Source organism: Equus quagga, chromosome 2, assembly GCF_021613505.1.
Source record: "Equus quagga isolate Etosha38 chromosome 2, UCLA_HA_Equagga_1.0, whole genome shotgun sequence".
Classification (NCBI taxonomy): Eukaryota; Metazoa; Chordata; class Mammalia; order Perissodactyla; family Equidae; genus Equus; species Equus quagga.
Window position 1 is genome coordinate 143,571,404 of NC_060268.1, and position 24,104 is coordinate 143,595,507.

A 24,104-nucleotide genomic window follows, 5' to 3' on the forward strand; every position below is an offset into this window, starting at 1 on the left:
GCTTTCACTGGGAAAACCAATCACACTGCCTGAGGTGGGGGATCCACTCCCAAGGAGGTTGTAGGGGGATGTGACCCTCATACAGCTGTCTAACTGGGTGGGACATGAACGCCTCCCCTAGTTCTTACTCCAGGGGCAAAATTCCAGGGCAAAACTACCGTTCCTGGTGTGTTTTTGTTAAACCTTGTCATGCATTTCTAGGAGAAGTTGAGGTAAATCAAGGCTTCCACCTGTTTGACAGCTGCAAACGGCAGGCAGAACTAGCATTCCAACGGTATGTTTTATCTCCCCTGTTTTATATTCCCAGGTGTGTTTAACTGATTCATCTTCCTCTATGTCTATATTATGGGAGGATTGCTCATTCTGTGCTTTTCTATAGACAAACTGCCTTTGCTAATAATTGGTTCCTAGAAAATTAGACTCCTCTCACTAGGACTGAAGCCAAGTAACAGTGTCCTCTAATTCTAGTTTGGGAGCCTATGGTTTATAAACCCTTAAACCAAAATTTACTCAAAATTAGGAAAGTTTTAGTTCTTTTTTTTTTTAAAGTGGTCTTTATTACCTTTAGGAATTTCCTCTATAGACTGGAGCTATTACCCGAGAATTTAGAGTGTAGAGTTTACATCTTTGAAAATACCATTTCTCTATTCTTCAAGAAACACAGTTACTACCAAGATTTCATGCAATGAACAAAAGCCTCGGCTCTCATACAAACCCAGTACAGAGCTGATTATTATGCTCTCACAGTGACGGCTCCCTCTTAAAATCTGAATGAGCAGCTTGTACGAAAACAAGCGTGCTTTCCCCAACCTGATCTGACCCTATTCACTTGATTATATAAATGCTTTGCACATTTATTTTCATAAGCCAGCATTTATCTATCTACTTGACGTAAAACTCCACACTGCATTCTGTGTAATATAGTGATATAAAAAGTGTAAAAAAAAAAAAAAGAAAAAACCAAATATTCTCCCAAATTACCTTAGGCTTAATCTTACTTTGTTATAGCAGAAAACAAAGGAGCTAACATAAATAAGTGTAGTTACCCAAATTGCAGTGAGTTCTCCTTTTTAAATATAGGTCACCAAAAAAGCTCCAAAATAATATCCACATCAATGGGTTTTAATGCAAAATATGTTTTAATTTTGTAAACAAACGACCACAGTAGTTTTGTAGATTCTGTCAGGCTGTAGTGACCCAATTATCTGGTCAAAGGGCTGCATGGATGCAAGAGACAGGGTGAGTTAAAGTTTAACTCCCAGGAATTGTAAACCAAACCTAAAGCCACTGAACCTTTGGAGTTTGATATGATGATTAGAGCATAACCAGAGTAACACGTTGAATTCGCCATAATCAAGGAAACCTTTTCCGGGTGGGGATCTCTGAAATCGCTCAGGTACAGTCCATGTGTTTTGCTTTTTCTATTTCAACTCTGGGAAACTGTGCAGTGTGGATCAGTGGGAACGCAGTGAAAACAGCTTTTACCCTCTTCTATTACAGAGCCGAATTCAGGGAATTTTCTAGTTATTTTTATACTAACGAAGCAACCTGAAAACGAAAGAATATATTGGAAAGATCATATCATCTAAAGAAGAGATGGCAGCCAGCTGCTGCTCCTTGATTTAATCAATTTCTGAGGCTCAAAAAATGTAGATTTACCACTTCGGGTTCAAGAGTAGGGCTAATGTTTCTGTGAATCTTAGTTAACAATAACCAGACAGCAAGGAGAGTTGTGGTTGACTGCTTGTCCTGGTCCTAGAAATCTGGGAAACATAAAAAATGTAATGAACAAGAGAAATAGAACATCACTGGCAGATTCTGAATTCACTGTATGGGTCATAATTCCTCTTATACTTTAGACTTCACATATTCAATTATCACCTTCCCTCTCCTTTATCCTGCAAACCACCACAAACAAAACAAAACAAAACCCACAAAAAGCAAAAAATCACCTTGGTGAATTCTTGCTATTTCTTTTGCCATTATCCTACTAACCAAATGCATGCCCTAAGCTATTTGCTTTTCATTCTAGCAAAAACAAAAACAAAGTCAGTCATTGGAAAATGACTGGCTTTCAGCATGTTAAATGTCAACCTTGGGGTAGCTAATTATTAGATCTTTTCCTTTCATGATGGTTTGGGCAAACTGTAGTAGACATATTTTCACATGATCATTTTGTTCACTCTAAAAAGATGATTTACAACCAGAATAGGATGGTATTTTATCTAAAGAAAGAAATCAATCAGGGCACTCACCAGGAATATCCCATTCCTACCCCAAATCTCTTAAACTCTCATTGAAATATTTTTGTTCCATGATTACCAAAGTAAGTTCCAAGTAGAATGGGTTCCAAATTAAACAGGTTTGTTTACTATAGGACTTTTCAGATGTGTATTGTGCATCTCCAAGAAGATGAAGAACACAGCATTATCTGTGCATTGTGCAGGATGAGTGTTTTGCAAAACATACATTGGCAAACTCAACTCTAGTTATAATTGAGACGTGTTAGTCTGGTCTGAAACATCCTTTGTAATACGTGCTGAGGTACACGTAGTAGGAGCATAGGTCTGGAAGTAAAAGTGAAACCACTTATTCGTCAGAGTTTGTAGGGCTTCCCCTGCTAAACACAGAGTCACAGACTTACAGGTTCATTTTTAAGGGCTGTATTTTCTAGAATAATATTGGTTCTGCCCACTTCAGACGATTCTCACATTTTACTCTTCCAGCTTACTATTTATCAAGTGTGAGGGAAGGGGAGAGAGAGTTGGCAAGAAAAAAGAAATTAGTTGTAATGGGCAAACATAAAATGACATAGATATAAAAACACTGAATATTTAGTTATTATTTCCAACTGGGCTAATACCAAGTTGGTTTTGTGTCATTTCAAATACGACACTTCCTACACTGTGTTCAGTGGACACTAATAAATGTGGCTCACAAAAAGTGACTCTATTGTCAAATAAGTTGAGGAAATGGCGGTTGGTTAGACCAGTTAAAGCAGGTCTTGTCACTACATGAGTGTTCTGAGTACTAATAACAGACATTTACTAAGCACTATACTGCCAAGTGTACTTGCAAGCACTTTCCATGCATTTATCTCATATTATTCTCAGAACAGCTACATAAGGTAGATACTATTACAGCATTTCACCAATGAGAAAATTGAGACACAGATAAGTCACCTAACAGACTCAATGTCACTCAGTTAGAAAGTAGCAGAGCCAGTCCCTGGCCAGGTGGTCTGACTCCAGAGCCTAGGTGTGTAACCATTACAGTGTAGTCACAGGACTGGAGATTCACTCTGTGTGTAAATACATTCATTTATTGTGAATATCTAGAATAGCAGGGGGTATTTTGTTTCCTAAGCTTAATATACAATAGAACATCTTCTTTCAGGAACATTTATTAATGTCTCTCAGAAATGGTATTCTTCAGAACACAGATTAAGAAAGAACAAAACTCTCTCTTTTTTTTTTTTTGGTAAGGAAGATTGGCCCTGAGCTAACATCTCTTGCCAATCTTCCCCTTTTTTTTCTCCCCAAAGCTCCAGTACATAGTTGTATATCCTAGTTGCAAGTTGTTCTAGTTCTGCTATGTGGGATGCTGCCACAGCATGGCCTGACACATGGTGTGTAGGTCCATGCCCAGGATCCAAACTGGTGAATCCTGGGCTGCCAAAAGCGGAGCACGTGAACTTAACCAGTTGACCACGGGGCCAGCCCCAGAACAAATCATGTTTATAGCCCATGTCCAGTATTCATAACGACCAGCACCAACTGAAATCATCACTATTGAAATCATCAGAATTGAAAACATCTTAAAGTCCAGCTATCTTCCATTAAACAGGACCACGCCTATCTTTGAGACTTTCTAAACTAACTATAGGGAGAACATTGAACCCTCCTCCTGACTGAGCTGGGTTGGAACGCCTGTTCCAAAACTCCCTAGGTTTGTGACCTTGAGCGCACTATTTAACCTCTCTGAATCTCCAATTCCTCAAACATGAAATGGGGGTAAAATCTGTCCGGCAGACTTCAGTGAAGAATAGATGAGAAGATATAGCAAAACAGTTAAGGACAGCCCCCTGGTACACAGTAGGAATTCAGCAAAACTCTCTTCCCTTTCCATCTCCTTATTTCTAAGAAACTCCACAAAAATTTCCTAAAACTTTCCAAACTTACCCATTAGCTCCTGATTGTCAAAACAACGCCAACATAGTTTAAATCAAAAACAGTACATAAATAACGACGTTTTGATTAGTCACAAATAGAAACCCTATTCCACTTATTTGGAGAAACAGACAACCACCTATCATTTTCTTTTATTTAGAAACAGCACAATATACTTTTATTTTAGAGAATGTTGCTCAAGAAAACTCAGTTAAAAGCCCAGTGCCCTTTTCACTGAAACCCACAGGACGCAGCCTGTCACGGTGTATGTTCATTTCATCACACAGCCAGTTGATGTTAAAAATCCGTTTCAATAACTGTCTTTTAAAATATTGTCATCCCTCTGAAAGCTGGGTAGGACATTGGGTACTATTGCACAATAGTTTCATTGCCTATGTGTCTCTAAATGACTCAGTAAGTTCAAACAAGACAGTATTGATCGACGGAGGATAAACACCATTTTATCTTATTCACGGAAACAGTAACCAGGCTCCTCTGAAGTGCGGTTCTAACAGTCCAAACGCCCCCGGGGAAGCATCTGGAAAAGGGGCAGCAGTAGGGCACTGACACTCTATATTAGAAATCTAAATTCCATGTGCTCCTTGCCCTGATACTGTAAAATCTGGGCAGGAATTATTAACAAATGTTTACTGATCATTGGATCAGGAAGGCTAGTTTATCATTTTATCCCATCAAACCTAACCCAACTAGGTTATCAGCTTTAAAAACTATTTACAATTTTAAATTTAATAAATTGAAGTTTTGTGTTATCTACTTTTGATTGATCTAAACCAAAATTAAAATATTGCCTTTTAGAAAAATGGTTGTCTTGACTAAAATATGTTGGTATCTTGAGCTCTCTAATTTGATTTTTTTTTTTAAGATATATAAACTAAGATTTTTTTTCTTATACAGATAGTTATGTGGGATTTTATATACATAGGTGTTAATGATCATATGGAAAACATTCTCCAGGTTTGCTTACTCTAATAGGGCTCGGTCCTTGGTAATGTTAAGAGGGAAGTAATAATAAAGATTAAGGTAACTCTCTGTAGTTCGCAAGGCTACATACAGTGTCCTGCCCCAGTCAATAATATGGCGAAAGAGAATTAGCACATGACTATTTGGCCAGATAGAACGACTAAGTGAGCCAATTGGTTTGCAATTCTATAAAATGCCACCTCCAATGACATAGTAATGTCGTCTCTTCCTCCAGGAGCCAAAAAATGTTCATTGTTTTGGGATGCCCAATTGATTTAAAGAACACCAAATTTACACAGCAGAATTAACTACTATAATACCTTATTTCTATAGTATATTCTAGTTTACAAAGCATTTTATACAGAAGAACTTATTTAGGTCGTTTTAATCCCAAATTTCTTCATAGTGAATTTAGTAAGCCTAGTTTCTTCAAGGCAATTGAGTGACTATTTATCATTCCAATTGTACAAAACTTGTTAGTTGAAAGCCAGCCCTGGTGGTCTAGTGGTTAATATTTGGTGTGCTCATCGCCTTGGCCCGGATTTGTTCCCAGCCATGGACCCACACCACCCATCTGTTGGTTGTCATCCTGTGGCAGCTGCCAGTTGCTGTGATGCTGAAAGCTATGCCATCGGTATTTCAAATACCAGCAGGGTCACCATGGTGGACAGGTTTCAGCAGAGCTTCCAGACTAAAACAGACTAGGAAGAAGGACCTGGACACCTACTTCTGAAAAAATTGTCCATGAAAACTCAGTGAATAGCAGCAGAGCATTGTCTGATATAGCACTGGAAGGTAGGAGGACGGCCCAAAAAGACCAGGCAGGATTCCACTCTGCTGTATGCAGAGTTGCTAGGAGTTGGAATCGACGGCACTAACAACAAAGTTAATTGAAAGATGCTCTCACCTGGAGTTTGTAAGCCTAACTCTCTTTATGTAGCATTGTGCTGATTATGTAGAGAGACTTCAACTACTGTACTGGACGTTGATTGATTTGTTGTGAATTAATTAAGAGGTTAGATGAAACTATGATGAGAGGCCTTGAGGATCCACATGGAAGGTGAGAGGAAAACCAGTCCCATGCAGGTCCCAGAGAAAACAACGCTAAAAAGATTTAAACCAGTGCAGACTAACTAACACAGTGAAAGAAGGAAGGGGGGGTTCTATAATATCTCCTGAAAGACTGGCAGGGCACTGGCAGAGTATTGCGTATAAATGCAATTGTTTTCCATTTCTGTTAACTCATCTTTCGTATTCTTCTATCCAGCTCTTCTATTAGGACTATGTTCAGTGCTCATCTTTTCAGCTGGGGCCTTCTGCATGAAGTAAATTGGCTTATTAGATGTATTTAAACCCTAGTACCTCTGATTACTCTCAGCGGAAGTCAGAAATCAGAACCTGATACCATGGAGAGGAAAACTGTTTGCACCTATAAATGCCCATCTCAGGAATCCTCTTTTCAATCCTCTTTCCTGAAGATCCCTAACAGTGCCTCACAGTTTGGACATTTACTGCCAACCAGTTAGAACTGGCACCCTGTGATGATGATGACAATGATATTAGCAATAGCTCTTACATCCTTATATAGCTCCCGCCACGTGCCAGGCACACAGATTAACTCATTTAATCCTCTGGAATCCTATGCAATAGATACTATTGCTATGCCATTTTTCCAATAAAGGGGTTAAGTGTTAGGGACAGGAAGGAACTTGCCCAAGGTCGCACAGCTAATGAGTGGCAGAAACAGGAGTGAACTTCAGCAGTCTAGCACATACCACCCTGTGAACAGGGCATAAATGGAACACTGAGAACCACTGAATTTTGGAACTGGAAGGAAACTTTGAGGTTCTTTATTTAACAAAGAAAAGCTGAATGAGTTTCCCCAGGATAGAAGACACTTTTCATTAGGGAAAGAACCCAAGTGCAGCACCCCGACCCTCAGGCAGGCCCTTTCCATTATACACGTCCCACTGCACAGCATTTCTCATCCAGCCTGATTCTCTACACAGATTCTGGAAGAGGGATGAAGAGGACCTCCACAGTTCAGAGGAATGCTCCCTTCACTCTAAGTCCTGCCCTTCTTGCTATTCCCACACTCACAGACTGACAGAGCCAGAGACTCAGTTAAAAGAGACCCATTTTGTGACTTTGAGAGACTGTCAGACCCAGATCACAGAGGAAATATGTGCAGGCACAGTCACCATGAACACAGTGGTGGCCTCTCCTAAAACACAAAGCAATTGTCCTGAATGACTTGGCTGCCTTACACCCAAATTCTGCTAGTGTCTGAAGAGGACATAGCATCTCCTACCTGGAAGACACAGCCTTCTCCCCAGGGAAAGAATAATTGGGCTGCTAGGTCTATGAATGCTAAGGGAGTCCCATATTTAAACTGACCTAATTTGGAGCTTTAAATTGAGACCCAAATGCTCCCAAATAGCAGCTCCATCAGCCTCGATAGAGTTATTTATTTAGGATAATAAGAGCTTGCTTCCAGAAGTTCTTTGTTAAAATACAAATTAGCTGGGATACGGAGAGCGAGTGATAGGGACACTTTGAGATGTTAACATTCAGGAACACTTTTGCCTAAAATCACTTAGCAAATTAACCAGCCTGGTAAAGCCTTGTGAGAATGGTACTTAGGAAAAGTAAGTTTTGATGGTGGGGAAGAGAAGATGTAGAGGAGAGATGGCCAAGGGTGGAAGTGCCATGGGCAACCAGAGGATAATATAAGGTATTTGAACAGCAAGTACTTGTACAATCTTTGAGGAAGAATTAATTTATTAAATAATTTTGAGTTTAATAAGTCTTTGAGCATCATCCTTACCAGAGACTAATTCCTTCATGTCTCTCTCTCACTATATAACAGATACTTAAGACAGATGCACTGACCAGAATTGGAATCATTCAGGGAAAGCCATTATATGGTCCCTTAGGATATTTTAAGATAAGAGAAAAAGCTACAATGTCTAGAAACTCTTATTTTTTACTTGCCTTTCAAAACAAGCCATAAAGTCAAATATTTCCTATAATAACAATTCACTATCTTAAGATTCTCTAAAGTCCAAAGATACAAAGCTCTGATTCATTGTGATGGCATAGCAGAGAGGGAAACAATTATAATGTTACAGCAGAAGGCTCTAGACCCAGAATGCCTGGGCTCAAATTCTAGTTCCACCACTTACTAGTTATGTGGCCTTCAGCAAATTATTTGACTTCTCTGTGCCTATTCCTTTTCTGTAAAATCAAGGTTATTTTTTGGGCTAGATCAGAACTTACACATGAAATGTTTAGAATAATACCAAGCAAGTGTGCATAAACCCTAGCTATGGCAGCTATAATAATTGTCTTATTTCTGTGTTGATTACACAATCCTTTCCTAGAATAAAATGGTTAGAAACACAAAGGCTATGATGTCAACATCTAATAAGTGTTTTTCAGACTGCAGGTCAGGTAGCGTAGAAATTAACTATCCCCACCGCTGGCTTGTGGCGCAAAGTTGGAACAATTTCTCTGACTCTGTTGCAGTTTTTCCAAAGCAGAAATGTTCTCTATCATGGGCAAGACCTCCTAATTAAGTTGGTATGTAATGATTTGAGGGAACCTGAGTGATTAGCAAGGGAAGTAGAATAGAACTCTGGATCCTCACACAGGAGTGCAAACCCCTCAGGCTCTGTTATTTTTACAGTTACAACAAGAAAATCCATCAGTACTCAAAGCCTCCTACAAAGAAGCATACTGTTGAAGAATAGGATGGCTACTACCACAACAAAAATGCAAGCATGGAATAATATGACCTGTCCCAAATCAGTCCCCTGCATGGGCATGGCAGTAGACCCCTGAAGAGAAAATGATGTGGGAGGAACTAAATGAGACATCAGGGCTCCTGTGGAAGGGATTAAGGATTAGTGTCTACTTTAAGGGAAGTGGCAAGAGGAAGGGGCACCAAAGAGATCCTGTGAGATTATGATGTTAATTTACCCAGTGGGATTTGATTTATTGACCCCTGTTTGAGTTTAGCAATATTCTAGATGCCATCTTGGATACAAAGATGTATTGTACTTTTGTCCCTAAATTCAAGGAACCTAAGAAGGGTTCTTCAGAGCTCCCATCACAGTCCCAGGATAACTAACCACTCCCTTCTCCATGGTCTCTTACTTTGTTGAAAAATGAGTATTACTCACTATGCTAAATTAGGAGTTCCTGAGAGGCAAAAAAGTTATCCTATTTATTTTTCAATTCCCAGACTTCCAGTGTTATGCACCTAACAAGATGCACAACATTGTTTGTTGAATAAAAAAGCCATCTAGTTGGGGAAAGAAGGGGAGGAGGTAGAAAAGGTAAAGAAAAACATTATTGAGTGTCGTGTAGCAAACTCTATGCTATCTACTCATCCTATCTCTTTGGATCACAATAACAACTCTCTGAGGCAGACATCATTATCCCCAGTTGTGAACTGAAGAAACTGTGACCTAGTTAAACGATTTGAACCAAGTTTGCAAAGTTCTTACAGAGTAGAACTCTACCATTCAAACCTAAGTCAGTCTGAATCTATGATCCCATGGTTTTCCTACCATGACACCCTCCTACTTGGGAATCAATGACAACCAACACAGGGCAAAATACTGTGTATCCTAATATCATGTAGTGAAACTAGGAAATTAGGACAAAGAGAACAAAGTGTGAAGGAAGTCAGAGAGGCTATACGAAATTTCCACTCAGTCCAGCAAATACATATGAAGCGTCTACTAAGCACCAGGCTTGGTGCTAAGAGCTGGAGCTAAAAAGATAAGTGTATATCCTTGTGGAGGTTCCGGCCCTCCCTCTCTTCATTCTTATTGCTACATAGTTCTGCCCCTCCTTTTTCCCCACTTATTCCTAATCTAGCTTTTCTGCCTCTAAGACATTTTCAACAAAACTCACAGAGTCATCTTTCTAAAGTACACAGGGTCCTGTTAGAATTCTTCCATGCTGATCCCAGGGACTTCATAATAAAATAAAAACACTCTATCACGCGAATATTCATTTAATTCTTGCCTACCTTACCAGCTTATCTGTTGTTGTTCCCAATACCTGCCTCTCAACTTGCATTCAACATTCCAGCCATACTCAACAGCTTGACCATCCATGCTATTTCGCTTACACTTCCGTCGCCTTGAGTCCCTTTATTCTCCCTTCTTCTCGTAACTCCTAGCCACCCTTCAAACTGGTCTGCGTAGAGATAAGGTATACACTGGAAATTAATGTGGAGTACAAAGTTGGATAAGTTTGATAGGTGATGAAAAGAAAAGTTGACATTAATTGATAGAGTTATGGAATACGGGGCTATTGAAAGTCTTTTTTTTTTTAAAGATTGGCACCTGAGCTAACAGCTGTTGCCAATCTTCTTTTTGTTTTTTCTGCTTGTTCTCCCCAAATCCCCCCAGTTCATAGTTGTATATTTTAGTTGTGGGTCCTTCTAGTTGTGGCATGTGGGATGTTGCCACAGCATGGCTTGATGAACGGTGCCACAGCCACGCCCAGGATCCGAGCCTGGGCCACTGAAGCAGAGTATGCAGACTTAAGCACTCGGCCACAGGGCCGGCCCCTGAAAGTCTTTTAATAGGAAAATAGCATAACAAAATTAATGTTTAAAAAAATAAGCCTGTGTTATGCAGATGGTGTTAGAGTTGGAAAAGACTAGAGATCATATTAAGACAATAATCTAGGTATATGAAATGATGGTTGCATAGATGATAATTAATGGCAGTGGGAATTCAAAAAAAGGGCAAAGTATCAGAAGTCAGTGGCTAACTAGAAACAAGGAGGAGGAACTTAGTAAGGACAGATTAAACTATGCATGTAAATTAGCACAAAATCAGAATTTATTTAATCTGCTCTTTTCTAAAGGAAACATAAGGCTGTCTTTCATTACAAGTGTCAGATTGCCTACGGGCCACTGTAATACAGAGCTTTAGACATTTGGATTTTATAAGCTTCACTCAGGGATCAAATGTATTCCAATAACCAGTGATTGGCAGTCTTGGTGAGAAGCAAGTTTTCAACTTAATTTTTCCATATTGGTTGGAGGAAACCAGATGCAACAACTAAGTTCAAAAGGACAATCTCAACGAGAAAAAAAAGAGACGTAATAACATGAGACCAAGAATGAATGAAACATAGCACTCAAAGCTCATCAAATCTCTGTAATCTGCCACAAAAATAATTGGTCCCAGGACTATTGAATAAACATCTGCTTTTAATCTGAAGGATATCTACATTGCACGCTGATTACCACTTTACCAACTTGTCACTCAATTTAGAAATTAAACACGTATGCAAAGAAATTCCATTCTTGTTAGGCTGTGTCATCCTGGAATTTCTAAACTCTGTCAATTCTCTTTCCCAGGGATCTTTCAGAAAGTCAGGCATGGTGGGAAGAGTTGGGTATCATTACTGAGTGAAGATGACACAACAGCCATCTGTAGCCTGATCTTACAGGTAACAGAACAATGACAACACTGAAAACACTTATGTAAATGTATTAGCCAGAGTTCTCCAGAGAAGCACAACCAATATTCCAATACATACACAAAAATGGTTTTTGTGTTGTCACTGTTCTAGTACCTGTAAGATAGTAGTACTAGCTACCAGCACCTCTAAGTTATACAGATAGAGATATATATAAATCTCGCTCACTCGCTCTCTCTCACTATCTATCTATCTAGAGAGATTTATTATAAAGAGTTGGTTCACATGATTATGAGGCTGAGAATTCCCAAGATATGCAGTCAGCAAGCTGGAGACCCAGGAGAGTCCATGTGTTGTTCTAGTCTGAAAGCCCTAGGCTTGAGATCCAAGAACCACCAGTGTTTCAGTTCAAGTCTGAACTGAAGAGACTGATGTCCCAGGCAGGTGGAGTTCCCTTTTGTTCAGCCTTTTTGCTCTATTCAGGTCTTCAGTTAATTGGAGGAACCCACCCACATTAGAGAGGGCAATCTGCTTTACTCAGTCTATGGATTCAAATGTTAATTTCATCCAGAAACACCCTCACAGACACACCCAGAATAATGTTTGGCCAAATGTCTGGGCATTCTGTGGCCCAGTCAAGTTAACACATAAAATTAACCATCACAGGGGCCGGCCCAGTGGCATAGTGGTTAAGTTTGTGCTCTCCACTTGGGTGGCCTGGGGTTCACGGATTAGAATTGTAGATGCAGCCCTACACACCACTCATCAAGCCATGCTGTGGAGTCATCCCACATACAAAATAGAGGACGACTGGCACAGATGTTAGCTCAGTGACAATCTTCTTCAAGCAAAAAGAGGAAGATTGGCAACAGATGTTAGCTCCGGGCCAGTCTTCCTCACCAAAAAATGAAAAAATAACATAAAAAAATTAACCATCACAATATAACCTTAAGGGAATAGAAAGCTCCTCATGTTGTCTGATTTTAAGACCCTCCATTTTTTTCCCCATCACCCACTCCCTCCTCCAACACATGCAGTTTCCATCTGCTATTAAAATTTTCTAAAATCTTTCTTGGATAAAAAGCTATTTGTTATTTATCTCTCAATCTTCAATGTCACCAAGAACAGATTACTTATGAGGATCTCTGTTTCAGAGTTTCTGATATTCTTATCCAAGTTGAGCAGAGGCTAGAGGATTTGTAAAGGAGTGGTGGTGTCAGAGCTAGTTACAAAAGGAAAGGGGTGTATAGAGAGGTCTCTTGTGTGATGTTGTGCTCCCGACACCTGCCACCAGAAGTTTATTGTCCTCTGTGTATATGTGTGTGTGTGTATATATATATATATATATATATATATATATACACATTCCTCTCCACACGTATTCTTGTGCATTCAAACATACATACCCACATAACCACACACAACCTGACGGAGCAGGCGTGAATTCATCTCAGCTAAGGAGATTGTGGAAAGGAGGATGGGAACTCTAGGCACATGGTGGATAGGAAACAAGAATAAAGGAACCTGAGAAGTAACTGGTGTGTCTGGGAGACCTGATGGGCTCGAGCACAGAACAGCTCCAGACTCGCACTGAGAGGTAACCAAGAGAGCACTGTCAGGACCAGATATGGCAGGCACTGAATGTCAGGCTAAGGGAATGGACTGTTTCTTTACAGTTAGTGATGAGGCCAGCGAAGATTTTTGGGCGGGAGAATATTAGAAGGGACATTTTAGGGAGACTGATCTAGCCATGGTGCAGAACAAAGAGGCAGGGCCTAGAGCAGTGGTGAGGTTTCCTTCTAGACTTTGAGCTCAGGTTAAGCCCAAAAATGAAAGAGGGGGTGGCAGATGGGGTAGGAGTGTAAGAGGAGCAACAAGTAAGGGTATAAATGTACAGAAATCAGGAAAAAAGACCCAGACTTCAGGAGGAGCCCATGTTGGAGATTGTTCTGGGTAAAGAGGCTGAAAGGACTTCAGCAGTGAGAATTCATAGGTCTGTTCAGGTGTTTCATTGTTAACTCGACTCAACTGCTTCCTACATCTGTTCTCTCTCTTCTAAAAGCCATCCTCACTCTTTCCTCTCCATCCTTTCTCTATCTCACAGCTTTTGCTTCCTTTCCATATGTAGAGCCATGATAAGTCATGGTTTTATGCATACGGTGATAATAGAAATTCCTTGTTGGTTGGTCCTCATAGAAACTGAGTTGAAAACAAAGCACTTGGGCCAGAATCTGGTAAGAATGGGATTTTTTTTCATTTTTTGATATTTCAAGGTTATTATTTCTAAATAATAGCAATTAGGAAAACATCTATTCATTAGAAAGATGGCAATGTAGACAAGACAATTGGAGAAAATTTTGAATTATTGCCCCTTTCAGTCTCTACTTTTCTTTTATAGTTTTCTTCTTCTTTTTAATAGAGTTTTATGTGATAGCCAGCCTATTTGGTAGGTGGGATAAATTCAGTTATTCTCCATTGTTTTATTTTGTTTCACATTTAACATGTATAGACTAGAGCTTAACTCAGCAGTTCCAATCTCAGCTGCAAATTATTATCACCTGGGAGTTTTTAAACATATCATTTCCTGGGCCCCACTCCAGACCAGTTGAATCTGCATCCCTCTGGGGCTGGGGAGGGTGATGCCCATGTACAGGTGATTATCATGTGAAGCCAGACAGGGAGTCTGTTCTTTCTCCACAGCTCCTTCATCTCATACCTGTTGTCAGCTGGCGTTAACTAGGATTATTCATAAGTGGTAACCGTTAGTGCCAGTTTGGAGTATGTTTTAACAGGGGTACAATATTTTAAGGATAAGGCCCTGCTTAGCAAGTTATTGCAAGTTACCGTTAAGGAAGGCACTCAAACTGAGCACATCCTCTGAGCAGAAGATTACGGTGAAGTTGCTTTTCAGAGCATGATAAAAATAGAGGAAGGAGAGATTTAAGGGAGTAAATATTACTTGCTAAAATTCAGGCACGCTTGCAGTTAAATCTCACAGTTGTATTTTGATAAGACGTGCATAGGTTAATGTTTCTCTCCTGTCTTTCATTGTGTAATTTACAGTTTCAAGCTATATCCCAGGGATTTAAAGGCCCCTTGTTGATATTTAAAGGGCATTTTAAGCAAATAAATGATAAAATGTCTTTCGAAGCAGCTAAAATGTACCTGCATTGTATCCACTTAATGAGAATATGCTAAAAAGCAAGAGGTGTTTCTACTGGACCCTACATTGTGCAATTTTAAGCAAGTTTTAAATGAAAATAAATTCCTCTATTTGACATTGCTTTTTCTTCAGACAAAACAAAAAGGATTTCTAGATGTCAGGATTCTTTTATAGGAATGGTGATCTGTGGACCAGATGAATGCACTTAATATTTCCAAGAGTCTGGGTAACTTTTTCTTTTCAAATGAGACTGTGTGTGATTCCCAATTTTTAATTAGTAAAAAAAAAAAAGTCGGGAAGACATGCTTTCTCACCCCCTGCATCGTTAGAATGCCCTGATTCAGTCCAGGCATGTGTGTATGTACGTATGTATATTTATATGTATATATACATACACGAATACATATACATACATATATATACACATATGTATATACACAAGGACATATACAAAAATTGAAATACTATCATTATCTATTATACATCTGCTTGTTCTTTTTCTCTGATAAATTCTAAATCAGTAGTTCCAGTGGCATTTTTTCTCTGGTATAGTTCTATTTTTCTCTATAGATATTTTTGCTATAGTGCAATTTCCCCAGCATCTTGGGTTTTGCTATTTTAAGTTGCTCTATTTAGGACTTGGAATGGCTCCAAATAGGTTGGTATATAAATTTAAACATCAACAAACAGTAATCAAAGTATCAGCTGGCCCTATACATCTTTGCAAAAATAACCATTTCTTTAGAAAGTTGTATCTGTCAGCATTTATTCTCTGCAACAATTAATATCTTGCCTTAAAAGTACAATATACCTTCTAGATGGAATCAACAACTTCTTTAGCAAGAAGTGTCACCAAGGGAGCAGGAGAGAGAAAAAAGTACAGCATTAAAGAACGGAAGAGAGAGAGAGACAGGAGGAGAAAACAAGAAATTATATGGACATTTGAAGGTGGCTGCATAGGGAGAAAGAGAAGACCCTGCTCCCAAAATAGATGTGTTTGGTGCCTGTGAGAAATGCTTGTGGCTTTGGTTACCCATCATTGCACTACTCCATCAGATATTTGGCCCATAGTTGACTTTCTCCTCTCAGGCTAGCTACAATCCAGAAGAGCTAAAGATCAATGAGAAGAAGAAACCAACACCTTAATTTAAATATAAGAATAGAAATTAACATGAAATTAACATGAAATCCAAGTCAGATCCTGCCAAGTAATACGTCACTTGGTCACCTATGAAGACTCTACACTCTGCCAAGGAGTGTATTTCAGCGAGGTATGACGAAGTGCGTAACAGAGGGCTGGCAATGACCATGTGTCCATTTTGGACCATGTCCAAAAGTGGTCAGATCCTGAACGTGTCCAAGTGAACCATCAAACAGTCCACTCAAAAGAATTATTACAATAGCTCATTGTTTTATTCCAGCAAAGAGGCTAAATTACCACAGTGCTTTAAATGACCTTGATCACCTGTCCCTATGGAAGGGAAGACAGACTCACAGTACACCCTCATAAGTTTCATCATGGTATCACGTGTTCCTCACTGCGACACCTTAAGGGGAGCTGGGTAGATAATATAATCTCCCTCCTGCTGCCACCACTTGCCTATTTTTTTAAGGTGAAGAAAATGAGAAGTCAAATTTAGGAATTAAGAGCACAGACTGGCCCCAGGCTACCTAGATTCAAATCATAGGTCTGCTACTTGTTACTTGAATAACCTTGGGCACATTAACTAACCTCTCTAACCTGGTTTATTACCTGTATCATAGGAATGATAATACCTATCCCATTGAGTTTTTATGAGGATTAAATGAATTATGTTTAAGGTTTTCAGAACATAGCATATAGTAAGTATTCAGTAAATGTTAGCTATGTTTATTATTATTTGAAATCTTTTCAAATTTTGCCTCATAATAGGCAAAATCAAAGTATCTTGGTTTTTTGTTTTGTCTTTTCTGATCACTAAAGATGACAACCATATTTAAATAAGTTTACAAACTGTCTTTATTTCTTTTTTCTGTGAATTGCTCATGACCTTTGCTCATTTGTCCACTGATTTGTGTCTCTTTATTATTGATTTTAAAGTGTTCTTTGTATGCTAAAGTACTCTTTGTATACTTTCTGTATATTATACAAATAGTAATCATTTTCTCCTAGTCTGTGACTTCTTTTTAACTTTATTTTGCCATTACAGATGTTTGTAATTTTTAAGCAGTCAAATTTGTTAGTCTTTTCATTTACAGCTCTTATTTACTTGGTTAGGAAGACGTTCTGCATCACAAGATTATAAAAATGTTATCCCATATTTTCTTCTAGTACTTATACAATGTTTTTAAAAGTTATTCTCTAATCCACTTAGAATTTTGGTGTATGTTGCGAGATGATATGCCAACTTTATCTTTTTCCCAAATTGTCTGATCTCCCTATGATTTGATATAGAACCTATTGGCAAATTCCAACATAAACAAAACAATGGGTCTAAACTTTTTCCCATTCCATCAATCTATTTATCTATTTCTGTGCCTATTTTAACTTTTGATTAGGTCAGTTCCAAATAATTCTATACTTCCAATACATGTTGTGACATTTCTTGCACATTTTTCCTGCCAGATGAAATTTAGAGTCAATTTCTCAAATTTCAAAATAATTTTATTAGAATTTAAATTGGTGTTGCATTAAATTAATAATTTTGGAAGAACTGATATCTTTACAATAATACGACTTCCATTTATCCAGCCCTTTAGATCCTTCAGTAGAAATTTATTATTTTCCTCATAAAGATTTTGGTTATTTTGCGTTAGGTTTATTCTTAAGTGTTTTGTATACATTGTTCAAATTTTCTCATCACATTCCATTTATTTCTGCTTAAATAGGGAATATTTCTTTTATAACTGTCCTTATAGTATTCTTTAATCTAATAGTTTTATATAGTTGATTTATTTGTTTTTAATGAGAATGAATGATTGTAGTGTTTCACTATTAAGTACGATGTTTGCAGCGTATTTCTGATAGATGCTGTTTATCAGTTTAGGAATGTTTTATTCTATTGCTAACTTACCAAGAGTTTGGGTTTATCAAAAAAATGATAGTGGGCATTGAATTTTATTAATTGCCACTTTTATATTTACTGGAATGATATGATTTTTTTCTCCATTGATGAAGTGAATTAAACTAATAGAATTCCTAATGTTGAATTATCTTTGTATTCTTGTAATAAACCCATCATGTTTATTATATATTAGTATTTTGACACTTCACTGCATGCAGTTCATATCTATATTTGTATGTGATATTGGTCTATAGTTTTCTGTTTTGTAATATGTTTATCTGGCTTTGTATCACAGATATGCTAAATCTACTGAGAATTTCATGGTTCCCATTATTTTCTATGCTTTGAAAGGCTTTATATAACAAAAGAATTATTTGTTTTTTAAATTAATCATAAAACTTGCCTAGTAAAACCATCTGCACCTTGTGTTATTTGGAAGAAAACATTGATTTTTTTTCAATATAGCTATGGTTATTAGTTTATTCAAATTTTTAACTTATGCTTGAGGCAATTTTCAAAACCCACAGTTTCCTAGGTAATTGGTCACTGTATCTATATTTTTCAGTGTGTTGATAAAAACATTCTATTCTTTGAAAGTCTCTTGATCTGTGGTTATATCCACCTTTTCCTCTTGTTTTTAAAATAGTTTTCTTCCTTTCACCTTGTCAAGATTGTTAGAGGTGTTCTAATTCACAGGTCTTTTCAATCAGCGCTTATATTTATTTATCAAGTCTACAGATTTTTCTGTTTTATTAATTTACTTTTATCTTTGTTTCTTTCTGATTTTTTTAATCTATTTTGTTCTTTTCCTAGCCTCTTTAGTTGAATGCTTATATTATTTTCAGAATTTTTTCCTAATAAATGAAAAACAGTTTTCTCAGAATAGAATCTTAACATCTCATAGTTTTTGATATGACTAGTTTTCATTGACATTCACTCAGTAACGTAATTTAACTTATTTTTTAAAATTATTAGAGTAAGAGCTGTATGTTATAGAAAGCCAAAAATAGTCAAATAATAATGATAAAATAATTTCTTAATCCACCGCCCAGATATAACCAGTTAGCCTTTTATAATCAGTCTTATGAATATAAAAATTAACACAAATGAAATCAGACTACACATTCTGTTTTGTAACCTGCCTTTTTTACTTATTATATTTCACAAATATCTGCCTAAATCATACATATTCTACTAGAACATCAGTTTTATTAGCTGTGCTGTACCACCCTTTATTCAAATATTTTTATCACTGGATATTTAGGTTGTGTCTAATTTTCATTACAACACTAACACGCTCTGTGAGACACCACATACACACACCAACTGAGGACCTTAAGGATTTTTCCTACTGAGAAATGACATAACTAGATCAATTATTAAAGCAGTACGAAAGAATTCAACATAATGCATTCAAACTGCATTTCTCTTCACCTCAAACAAATTCTAGAAAGGAGAATATCCATGAGAGAACCACAGATGATGGCTGAGTCAACCAAAGCAGCAGATAAGGAACAAAAAAGGAGCATTTATTGAACATCTTCTGTATGCCAAGTACTTTGTTAGGTGCTCTCATATCTGTTGTCTGATTTATTTGAGCCTCTGTTTGAAAAAAACAAAAAACAAAAATCTTTATGTTAGGTATCAGTGTTCCTATTCTTTTCTTAGAATAGGAAACAGGATCTCAGAAAAGTTAAAATCACGGTGGCAGAACTGAAATTTAAATGCAAGCTTGTCCTCTAAAAATGTGGAACTTACTAGAGAAGGAGGATTTTGTCAATAATTATGAGTAAAATTAATATATCTGCTATGAACTATGTTAATTTTTCTTTATTTTAAGCCTTGTCTAGGCCCAAATTGATCAGGCCCAAATTAATGCATGATTCATTACTAATGCCTTAATAACATAGAAGGGATTCTGGTTAATTAAATTTTTTGCTTATATATATTGCTTTTGAAAAATAAGTTGCCACATATTGGTACTTCTTGTGATGTTTTTATGGCTACATTTTGGAGTTTTATATATGCATATTCTCTATTAATTTTGTTATGGTTCATGATGCCTGGCCAAATAAAAAGCTATCACATTAATTCACTTCCAAAATAAACTTAAGACCGATTGTAAACATTTTTCCAAGGAAAATATTAGAGCTAATTTGTATTTCTTTATCAAGTCATGCAAAGGAATATTTACTTAGTATCATTAGGCAAACGTGTAAACTTTGGTCACAAATCTTTCATAAGCCATTTCAATACAATCTGGAACTCCTTCTGTGTAAAATTCCCAGGAGATTCTAGAAGGCTGAAATTCATGATGAAACCATTTGTACAACTTGTGTGCTGCATAAGAATTATGCCCAGCCTACATCACGTGACATCAGGGCAGAACAAAGCATTGGTGAAAGACTGGATTTGGTTTGGAGAGGGCCCAATGGCAAGTGAAACAGTCATCAATTTGAAATATACATGGGGCACATTGCTAGGACGGGCCCTCAATGTCCCCTCGCTCAATTATGAAAGAACACCTCTCTGCTCACCAAGTCAGAAATAGTCTTTCTTCCCATTCAGTTACCTTATCCATCCTCTTCAGAAAAATCAAATGAAGTAGAATAAGATAGAAACTCTAACATTAAGAAAACGACTCCATTTCCTAACTCTAATTTGTTTAGCACAGTGCCTGGTAGATAGCAAATAATAAATTAATATTTGTTGACCTTTCTGTTAAAGTTGAGGATAATTACTCCATTTAGTTTTTAAGCAAGAAATCTTCTAACTTTAATTGTCTTTACCTCCTCTCCTTTTTGTTCTTCTGTGCCCATCATTCACAACCACCATTTCTGTCTTTGCTCTTCCAAATTCTTCTTTCTTCACCCTTTTAAGTATGCTTTTCGGTGATGTACTTCTCTTAACTTTGTCTTATGTCTTGCCCAATTTACTATTTTGAGAGGTTTTATAAAAACCTTATTTCCCACTCTCTCTGTTTCCCCAGTTTCCAATTTATGTCCCACGAGGGCATTAGATCTTCCAACATTGCCATAACTTCAGGCAAATCTCGGTAAAATATCATTTAAAATCCTCTCATATTTTTCCTTCCACAATTTGGTTCTCTATGTGGGATCAGTTTTTATGTATAAAATAAATGCTTTTCCTCCTTACAGAATAGAGTGATAATTAAAGAACAGCAAATAGTATTCCCCTGCCACACCTAGATTTGGAAAAGTCAGAATTTACCCCCTACCTGCTTCTCTCTTGCACCTTCTTTCCTATCTCTGTTTCTCTGCCACCTTCCCTGAGCCAGGACCCACTGGTATCCAAGGCCATCAGGGTCAATGGCCAGGAACAGCAGCTCTGACCTTGCCCCACAGTGAACTCTGGAAATTTCTATTGAGCAGTCTCTACCAAGTGATGAGGTGAGCTGTTTATTCCAATCTACTGTGACTTTCAGAAAAGCAGAAGTCTGGAACCTCCAAAAACATCTCGGTCCTTTTGTTCTTGATCAAATAAGGCACTAAAGTCACAAATATAAAACCAGAAAGGCACTAAGAAGAAAAGTGAATCCAAATGTCAACTCCATTTTTCAATCATGTAGCACTCTAAAAATTTAACTCTTCTCGTCTCTTCACCCAAATGTGTTGATATGTTCATAAACTTGGAGAAGCCATTCAAATCAACTTCTCACATAAAGAAAGTTCATTAGAGAATAGAGCTTTTAGGAAGTGACTAGAACAAGAAGAATAATAAGTATTAAGAGATTAGATACAGATTAATTTTACCTCTGATCAACAGCAAGTCAACGTAATTTATAAAACACTGCTCCATAGTTTTTCATTTGTTCCATTTATTAAGTGCTTAGCATAGTGCCAGGCTAAGCCTTCCAGGCAATCAAAAATGAACACAACATAGTCCCTACACTCAGGAAGTTCACAGTATAGTGAGAAAGATAGTTGTGTAAGCAAATAATTACAGTACCTGTGCAACAATACAGGGATGTACAGGCTTTCTGGAAAGCGTTGAGGAGGTGGCACTCCATGTTAACACAGAGGCCATCAAAACGCAGACAATATTTCAATCAGGCCTGGAAGGATCAATAGGGTCAATGTAGTGAGGTGGGGAGATGAGAAAAGGGGAAAGAAGGGAAGGACATTTCAAGCAGAGAGCCCAGAAGTATAAGAAGACAGTAATTCCCAGCGGCAGGATATGTGAATGGCATTGGAAGGGAAATCTAGAATCTAGTCCCAAAGAAACAATGTATCTTACTAAGGACTTGGGACTTTATCCTGCCTGCAATTGGTTTTGAAATTCTACCCTTTGCTCTTAGAGATTAAGTATAACAATAATGAAAATAACATAACTTATTGGGCAGTTATTAAATGCCAGAAACCACCTTAAGTATTTGAACTGTTTTCAAATTTAATCCTCAAAACAAACCTATGAAGTAGGAACGATTATTATCCTAATTGTATATGAAGGAAACTGAGGCTTAGAGAATTTCCACTGAGATGGAGGCAGAGGAAGAAAAGAGGGGAAAATTTTTCATTTTCTATAACAAATTTGGTGGTGAATATACATTTGAACAAAGTATTTCTTTGCCAAGAAAAAAACACTGTCTAAGAGGATGGGGAGACATTGATTGCACTTTAATGAAAGTTGGCAGAGCTAGAGGAGATCCCTAGTTTTTCTTATTATTAGCCCCTCCTTCACCCCATTTTCAGAATGAATACAAAGAAGAAGGTAGGGAAAGAAAATTATACAAGGAGGTGCTGTCATCTCCAGCAGGGCCCCTCTGGAATCACTGCTATTCCTCCACTCTGCTTCTTTCCTCCAACATGAGTTGTTAGCAGTAACAGTAAGCCATCTTGTAGTGCTTGCTGTATGCTAGACCTAAACTAAACACTTCACGGGTGTTTGCTCATTTTATCTTCAAAACAGCATCATTCACAGCCTGCTTGCTACCTCAATTCACAATTGAGGAAACTGATGCTTGGTGGGGAGGGGGTCCATGATTCTTCGCTGTAATACTGCCTGTAACCTTTCTCCATCCACTTCCATTTCTCTGTCCCTTTCTTCTCTCAGCCATTGTCATCTAGGTAACAGTGCTGTTCCATGAACCTGTGGAATTTCTTACTGCAGAATCACAGAATTGATAAGTGGAGGTTCTTGGTTATATACTGCCTTTTTCTTTCTCCTTTCTATATTTTATATATCTGTGCCTAGCATTAATCTAGCACTTAATATATGGCAGGAACTCTTCCAAAGCTCCCTCAATGTATTTACTCATGTAATACAATGACCTTGAGAGAAATACTATCACTTTCTCAGCTGAAGATTCTGAGACACCAAGAGGTTAAGGAACTTCCCCAGGGAATAGAGTAAGACACAGTATGAGGATCTGAACCCAGGAAGTCTAGCTCCAGTGTCTGCGTTCCTATTCAGGCTTCATCTTACTCGACTTAGCAGGACTTGGCACCCCCACTCACTCACTTGTTCTCAAAATCTTTTCTTTACTTGGCTTCCAATCCACCTCACTTACCTGGTTCTCCTCCTACCTTTCTGGCTTCTCCATCTCATTCTCCTTTGCTAGTTCCTTCTTGTCTCCCTGACTTCCAAAAGCTGGAGTGCCCCAGAGATCAGTCCTTGGACCTGTTTTTTATACTCAGTCCCTGGATGTTCTCAGCCAATCTCACAGTTTAAACTATCATCTCTATGCAGATACCTTCAAAATTGATATCTCCTGCCTTGAACTCTCCTATAAACTTCAGACTCATATATCTAACTGTCCACTCAGCCTCTCTACATGGCTATCTAATGGGTATCTCAAAATCAACAAGCCGACAACCGACCTCCTGCTTATCCTCCACAAACTTGCTGCTCCCCATCTCAGTTAGTGGCAATTCTACTCTTAGTTGCCCAGGCCAAAAAATGGATGTCATCCTTGACTCCTCATTTTTTCTCACAACACATCCAATTCATCTGTAAAATATACCCAAGATTCAACCACTTTTCACCATCCCCACTATCACTACTCTAGTCTGAGCCACTAGTGTCTCTTGCCTAGATGTTGCAATGGTTTCTAACTACTCTCCCTGCTTCTCCCCTTGACCCCCCCTACCAACACAGTGAGGCATTTGCCTTGAATGCAAAATGTAAGGGCATCAAAAAACTCAGTAATCCAGACAAATGATATTTTAATGCAATATTTTTAAAAAAATCAAAATCAATGCAAAAAAAATCCGTAATTTAAGATAGCAAAATTTTGAGTAAAAACAGGACCAGACCCTGTGTTTGCATTACTTACCT

At 37.8% G+C, this 24,104-nt stretch overlaps 1 protein-coding gene across 2 annotated transcripts in view; it reads left to right on the forward strand.

Annotated features, from left to right (window-relative positions):
* Positions 1-1,337: 1,337 nt before the first annotated feature.
* The window catches only part of A1CF (APOBEC1 complementation factor), an 81,335-nt gene continuing 58,568 nt past the window's right edge, over positions 1,338-24,104 (forward strand). For both annotated transcript variants that reach the window (XM_046651404.1, XM_046651406.1), the window contains exon 1: positions 1,338-1,396. The gene's annotated coding sequence lies outside the window, so the exon portion shown is untranslated. The remainder of the gene's footprint in view (positions 1,397-24,104) is intronic.